Raw genomic sequence first — 6,987 nt, forward strand, 5'->3', positions numbered from 1 at the left:
TCATAATAGTTATACATATTTTAAGAGGGCCATTAATTTGTTTATGCACATGTACAATTCGAATGTTTTATGAATGGTATGTGGAAAAATATTTGGCTGATACAGTTTTAAAAATAATTTAAACCACAGGAAGAAGTAGTTGGTTTAAAACATGCTTACACCCTGGCACTCGTACACAGGTACATACACGTGCAGGAGGACAGCTCATAGTGCCCTGTCTGGATTTAGAGTATTCAGTTGATCAATTTCAAATTATTCCATAAAAACGAAAATAGAATAAAAATAAAATTCTTGATGCCGCTGCACAATACAAATGTCAGTATGGAATCTAGAAAACACAATCTCTTGCCAAACTCCAAGAAACACCAAGAACTAAGATAATCCACTTTATGACAGAGACAACTACCCCAGCAGTGTGTTTTTCCAACGGCACTCTAATTAATAACAGGAGAGGTAGCACGTTCATTTATAAAGGATTGCAATTTGACCAATATGAAAGCACAATTAAATATTAATTGTTTGCTGAATAATACATAAGTAGCATCTGTGTACAGTTCACCAGCCTAATTCCTATAAAGTATAAGCCTTTAATCAAGCAATAATAAGCACTGTGATGCTGACATGAATTATGCTGTATACAACCAGGAATATAGCCAATTTCTGTATTCCTCTATCACTGCGCTCTAGCGAAAAGGTCTGAACTAAAACAAGTTGAATGTAATCACACGACAATAACTATAATGACAATAATTAAATTAAGCCTACCAACAGCATACATCCCTTATGACTGTTAGAGTAATTATATGTTTCACTGCTTGGCTGTAGCCTATATTGCTTGCTGGGACTTGGGAAAAGTCAGACACTTGAAACTTGTAACGTGGAATACTGTGAGTTGGGCGACACGAACTGGCATAAGGGAGCTTCCCTCTCCTCACCTGTCTGCCTTTGGAGAGAACAAAAGAGAACGGAATCAACTCGCATCAAGGTTGATTCCTTACGCGGTGTCGGTGAACTGCACTTTTAGCAGGCGACCCGTGGAAGAGGGCACGGTGTCTGACCGCATCTCCGTCAGGGCCCGACCTAGAAACGGGGCCCGCGCGGCGCTGGGAACGCAGCCATTGACCGCCCGGGCGCACCCCGGTGTCGCTCCCCGGCCCAGGGTGACAGGAGATGGCCGCTCAGGTGGACCCACGCGGGCCAAGAGACGAGATGCCTTGTGGCAAGGTGGCTCTCCGGCCTGCCCAGCTGACTGCCTGTCAGGCCCGATGTCCTGGACCCGGGGGGACGCCGGGGAAGGCCGGGGGGGTGGGGGGGGAGGAGACAGACCCCCGCGTCCGAGAACGCCGCCCCCCGCACGGGAAGACATGACGCCGACACGCGGCGGACAAGATCGGAAACCGGGCACGCGAGACCGACGCCCGGCTTTGACAGCGATGCTGGAATGAAACCAGAGGCCGGAATGCTTTCGCGGAAACTTGGAACGGGGAACAAGAGTGCTTGTTATAGCTTTTAACGTCGGAGCCCGCACCATGAAATCGGTGCAATGGTGGACATAAGCTGAGGCTCCATCGCCAATTAAAACGGCGTCTTTGGACAGATGGCATGTGCAAACAGAAGAGGAGATGACTGTCCCTTCAGAGAGAGCAGCTCGAGTCTCGTCGTCCCGATCTGTGGGGAGCTCGCCTCCGCGTTCCAGCTTTGATGGCTCAACGGATTTGACTTGGACTACTCCGAGCTCTGGGGGATCAAGCCCACTGTCTCTCTTTCTGGAAGTCTTTCTGAAACGCTCTGCGGCAAAAAAAAATCGTCAGGCCACAACACCCCGCATCACAAACACTTCCTCTGGGGGGTCTTTTGTCCACTCAAAAGAGGTCAGAGTTCTCATGTGCAAATCTTTTCTCTGGAGGCATTTCGGAGCTGGTTCCGTGATATAAAATACTCCCTTTAAAAATGTCTTCCTGCAATTGATTGTACTTGAACAGAAAGCAGAGCTGCACATATTGTGTTGCTTTGTTGTTACATGCTCTTCTCTGTCCAAATATTGATCTCCAGGGACAAAATTCATTTTCTATATAAAGGAAGATTACACTTGTGTTATTAAAAAAATCCACAATGTAAAAGCACTTCTGCACAGTTCCCACACATTGCAATTCTATTATAGGAAGCCCGCATCAGATACAATGAAGCAGAGTTCCGAGGGATTCTGAGGCAACAAAGTATATAAAATGTCATAAATAAAAGATGGCAGACAATTTTAAGAGCATTAGAAGTTTGATCTCTCTCAGGCAGGGCCGCCAGGGAGTTTGGGGGCAGTAATTATTTATAAAAATGAAATGTCATATTAGTTTGTCTGGTTTCAATTGGATTTCAGCTTTATAAATTTCTTCTTCCGATAATCTTAGTGGGGCAGACGTAAGGCTATTCAAATGATTCGTTTCATGCTTTTGTGTACAGTAAATAAACAAGATAATTGAGAATGCCTCAGAATAGTGTACCAATTGCAATGTCTCAATTATTATGTTACACACGGGATCAGATGTCAGACTTTATGCAATTAAGCAAGAATGCAAAGAAACCTGTGCATCAATATTGTTAATTAAGCTGAATTGTGCAAGACATTACACAGTGCTACTTTAACAACAAATATAGGCATGACTAAACTTCTGTAGTTGTAGTTGTCCATGGCCAAAGCCTGTTCAGTGGTTTGATCCAAATAAAGGACGGTTGCTGAAAGACACTAACTGTAAAAGCCAATGGAAGTGTCCTTTAAGGCCTATGTACATCTTGTTAAGGGTGTTAGGATCAACACAATGATTGATCACATGTCACATTTGTAATCGAAGCTCTGGAGCTGGTGTCCAAGGCTTATTCTTCCTCTCGGAGGTCAATTAGGAGGCGGGCAGGTGAGGGAGGGGAGCCCCAACGCGTCCACTGCAGCCGGTTCCATTTCGCTCCAACACGACCCACAGCCACCGCTCGATGGGAACCACGCTATGCGCTAGCACCATCATTGACTGACCGCGAATTCTCGCTGGTTTGAGAGTAAAAGCGACACGTTCGTGACAAGAGCCGTCAGGATTAGTCTCGCACTAAAATACAACCCACAGCTCGCCTCTTTTCACTGTCAAAAAGGGGGTTAATGAGTCGCCTCGTTAAGTGACGGAAAAGCACTGTAGTAGGTGGCCTAATATAGCGAGTGATGGGGCCTCGCCAAAGTCCGTGGAAATGGTTAATGAGCTAAGACTTCATGGAGTCCTGTCTGTTGTCGCCGATCATTGAGTAATTTTTTCATTATTATTATTTTATATGAGATGTGAGATTTCTTTTTTCAGCAGTGTAAAGTGGACTCACTCTGTTGCTCATTGCGAGAACAAATTGACACTCCTACATGAGTCTATTTACAGGGTCTGTTTAGTGAAATATTGGAGCGTGTCTTCTCAGCATTAAATATAGATAGCGTTGGATGAATGTATTATGAGAAGGCATGATTAATGTGAGACTTGACTGGATAGCACCCCTACTTATTCCATCACTATTAGACTAATGGGCTTTCATTTGATAGTGATCAAGATTTAACCAGTGATTTGCCCGAAGCTGCACCATTTCAGCGGGGATTTTTGGATTCCATCCCCTTCAGCCTCAAAGCACAAACTGCCCAAAACCCGCGGTTTTAAGAAAGATGAAAATGCACAAATAGAAACGCGTATTAAATTCAATTCAAACCATCTCTCGTATCGCCCTCATCGTTGACAGCAAGCTTATACCCTTCCGAGGAATACCAACAAACCGTGGTTCCCTGCGCCTCTCTCCGCACAGGTAGAAGCTGTCTTCCTTTTCTCCTTGGAAGGCCTGGAAGGGGTTAAAATCTCCCTCTCCGCTGCCCCTGACTTTGCCTCTCTCCCTCTCCCCCTGTCTCCCTGCATCCATTTGCAAATGATCTCGCTTGTCTGCATATTGTCACTTGCAGCCTGCCCGCACATTCATCAACTGTCGGCCAGCCCGCGCGCGCTCTCTGTGCCCTCCACACTTAATTGTTCCCACTCTGACCTGGGAGAATAGAGAATGATGTGCCTCTCTCTCGGCGCACGGAGGCGCGGAGACGCGGGGCGGGGAGAATTAACAACTCTGTGGGGATGGCCGTGCCAGAGCGGTCACTCTGGCTCTTACAACCCCCCCCCACCCCCCTCCCCCCCCCTTCCTCTTACCTCTCCTCCCCTCCCTCCTGTTTCTAGGGCACAATCCGGAATCCAGCCCCGGTAATGGCGGAAGAGAGATTTCACAGACCGCATCTGGGGTTTAGGAAAACGGGAGGCTTTGAAGCGGGGTTTTGCTGCGCTGTGACGGTGTTCCTGCATATTGCTTTTGTTTGTACAGTACAGCGTACGTGTTTTAGGGGCTTATTAAAGGTACGGCGAGCAGGGCAAATATGGATGCCACACAATGAGCTGTTTATGAGCTTAAAATTTATATTCACAAATGTGATTACCAGATATCGCACTGCCTATTCTAGTGTTCACTAGAGGTCCTCGTGCAATACCATGTTTTTTTTCTGCTGCTAAACATTCCCAGTGCATTAGCCAAGACTCAGTATAAATTATACATAGAGCAGTTTCACTGTTGCAAAATACTATTTCCAGTTGGCTAAAATATGATTAAAAATTGAATAATGCTCGCTGAAAAGAATATGAAATCAGGTTGAACTCTTACTTTTGAGCAAGACGGCCCATGCCACGGGATGTGGAATGCCTCTGGTTTTTAACTTGTTCAGTAAAAAGTGTTCGTAAAACACTTTGGGGCTGAACACATCGAGGTTGTAGCTGAGCTTGAAATTTGAACTCAGTCCTACGAAGTAACAGCATGCTTTAATATAGATATGTGCATATCTGTGAGAGACACGGAGAGAAAGAGGACGAATAAACACACTCTCTCTCTCTCTCTCTCTCTCTCTCTCTCTCTCTCTCTCTCTCACACACACACACACACACACACATTAGCAAACTGTGGGATGGAGTCAGATCCATCCAGTGGATGGTTATGAGACATAAGGCATGTGAATGCAGTGTTTGTGTATACATCTGAGGCACTGGAAACCACAGAAGCAGGCAGCCCTCATGCGAATGACCATTCAGCTCCAGGCCTGGGTCCAAGGTCACGGTCCGGCCCATCCCCCAGCTGTCTCAGCTAATGACAATGGCTGATAATAATGGGCATTTGAATAAACCACACAGTTCCCAAGCACCAGATATTCCATTACCTCACATTACAATCACACGGCAGACGCTCTTATCCGGAGTGACACGCCACTGATTGTAATAGACCTGACAATGAGAGTATTATAGATGAAGGAGCATGGAAACGAAGGTGTTTTGAGGGAATCTTACGATTCTTTGGCCAGATTTTTGGGAACAGCAATTGTCAAAGTGATGGTATAGCAGGGCGGATGGACATGAGCATAAGCAGGTATATATAAAAGAGAAATCCTTTCCAGTGATAAACATTGCTGCAACTTAAGAGAAAAGCATTAATTTAATCTATATTCTGATGAAAATTCATAGATGAGAATAAACATTATGAAAAACTGTTTCGAATCGTGAAATATGTAAATAACTGAAAAAACAGAAAGCAGTAGAGCTTCCCCATATATACTATAGTTTATTAAATAAAACTAAATAAAGGTCTCTTCGCATTAAAACCAATGGATAAGGGCTGCTTTTGTAGTTGATCTATACCAAATAATTTGAGAATGGATAATATAACCACAGGGAAAATACCTAAAAGAAATGTGAACCTAAAATTGAGCTTGCCGTGATGTGAGCAAGAAACAAATTAAACGTGTTCAAATTAAATATATTTCCTTTGAAACTTACATAATTCCTGACCGATTAAGCTCAACCAAAGTAGACTCTCCCAGATCCGTTGGTCTCAGTGCATCCAACATCCACTCACTGAACACTTTATTAGGAGCACCTGTACACATACTTATTCATGCGATTATCTAATCAGGCAATTGCGTGGCAGCAGTGCAATGCATAAAATCATGCAGATACTGGTCAGCAGGTCCAGGTAATGTTCACATCAGCCATCAGAATGGGGCAAGAAATGTGATCTCAGTGACTTTAATCATGGAATTATTGTTGGTACCTAACAAGGTGGTTTGAGTATCTCAGAAACTGCTGATCTCTTGGGATTTCCACACACAATAGTCTCTAAAGTTTGCAGAGAATTGTTCCCACCCACTGCAGGCAAAAACGTGTTGTTAATGAGAGAGGTCAGAGGAGAAGGGTCAGACTGGTCAAAGCTGACAATGTGTCAAACCTCTAAGTGTATAGGCTACATCAGCAGAAGACCATCAAATAAATAACAAATAATGTGCTAAATGAGTGTATGTAGCAGATAAGCATAAGCACTTTTTTTTGCTGTTGCTAATCATTTCGATTTGACTTTTAGCAACCAGTGTCCCCATGATGCGTGAGAAATAATGTGACATTTGCTGAAATCAGAAGAACAAATAGCGCTGGGGCTACATCGAGGCAAAAAGATCCCCCTTAAGATGGCCTTCATATTTCATTTTAAAAGCAGCGCTGACACTCGCTTAGCTGGCGTACACCGCTGTTCACCGAGCACGCTCAGAGGGGCTCCGTTACTCTGTGGGTGATCATACACATAATGCAGCTAAAGCAAGCCTGCTGCTGTTGTGGGTATCCGTTCATCTATTTAAATCTTAAACAGCAGCGGAGTGCTTCAGTCACGTTGAGCTCGGGGATGCCCCAGCCTTACGATCCCTCCCGTTTCCAACCGGCACCGCCGTGAGTTATTCACACCTTTTTCATGGAAATCCAGTGTTCGCCGATCGCCCCTGCGACATGTCACATCCATGAAGAGGTGGCTCATGCGAGCCTTGCTCCGGTCACGCTAAGCCAGGCCCCGGAGCTTGCCATCCCCCGACTCGGGGCTCTTCAATAATACATGGCCACCTCCATTATGGGC

The sequence above is a fragment of the Conger conger genome, chromosome 1 (genome assembly GCF_963514075.1).
Source record: "Conger conger chromosome 1, fConCon1.1, whole genome shotgun sequence".
NCBI classification, from domain to species: Eukaryota; Metazoa; Chordata; class Actinopteri; order Anguilliformes; family Congridae; genus Conger; species Conger conger.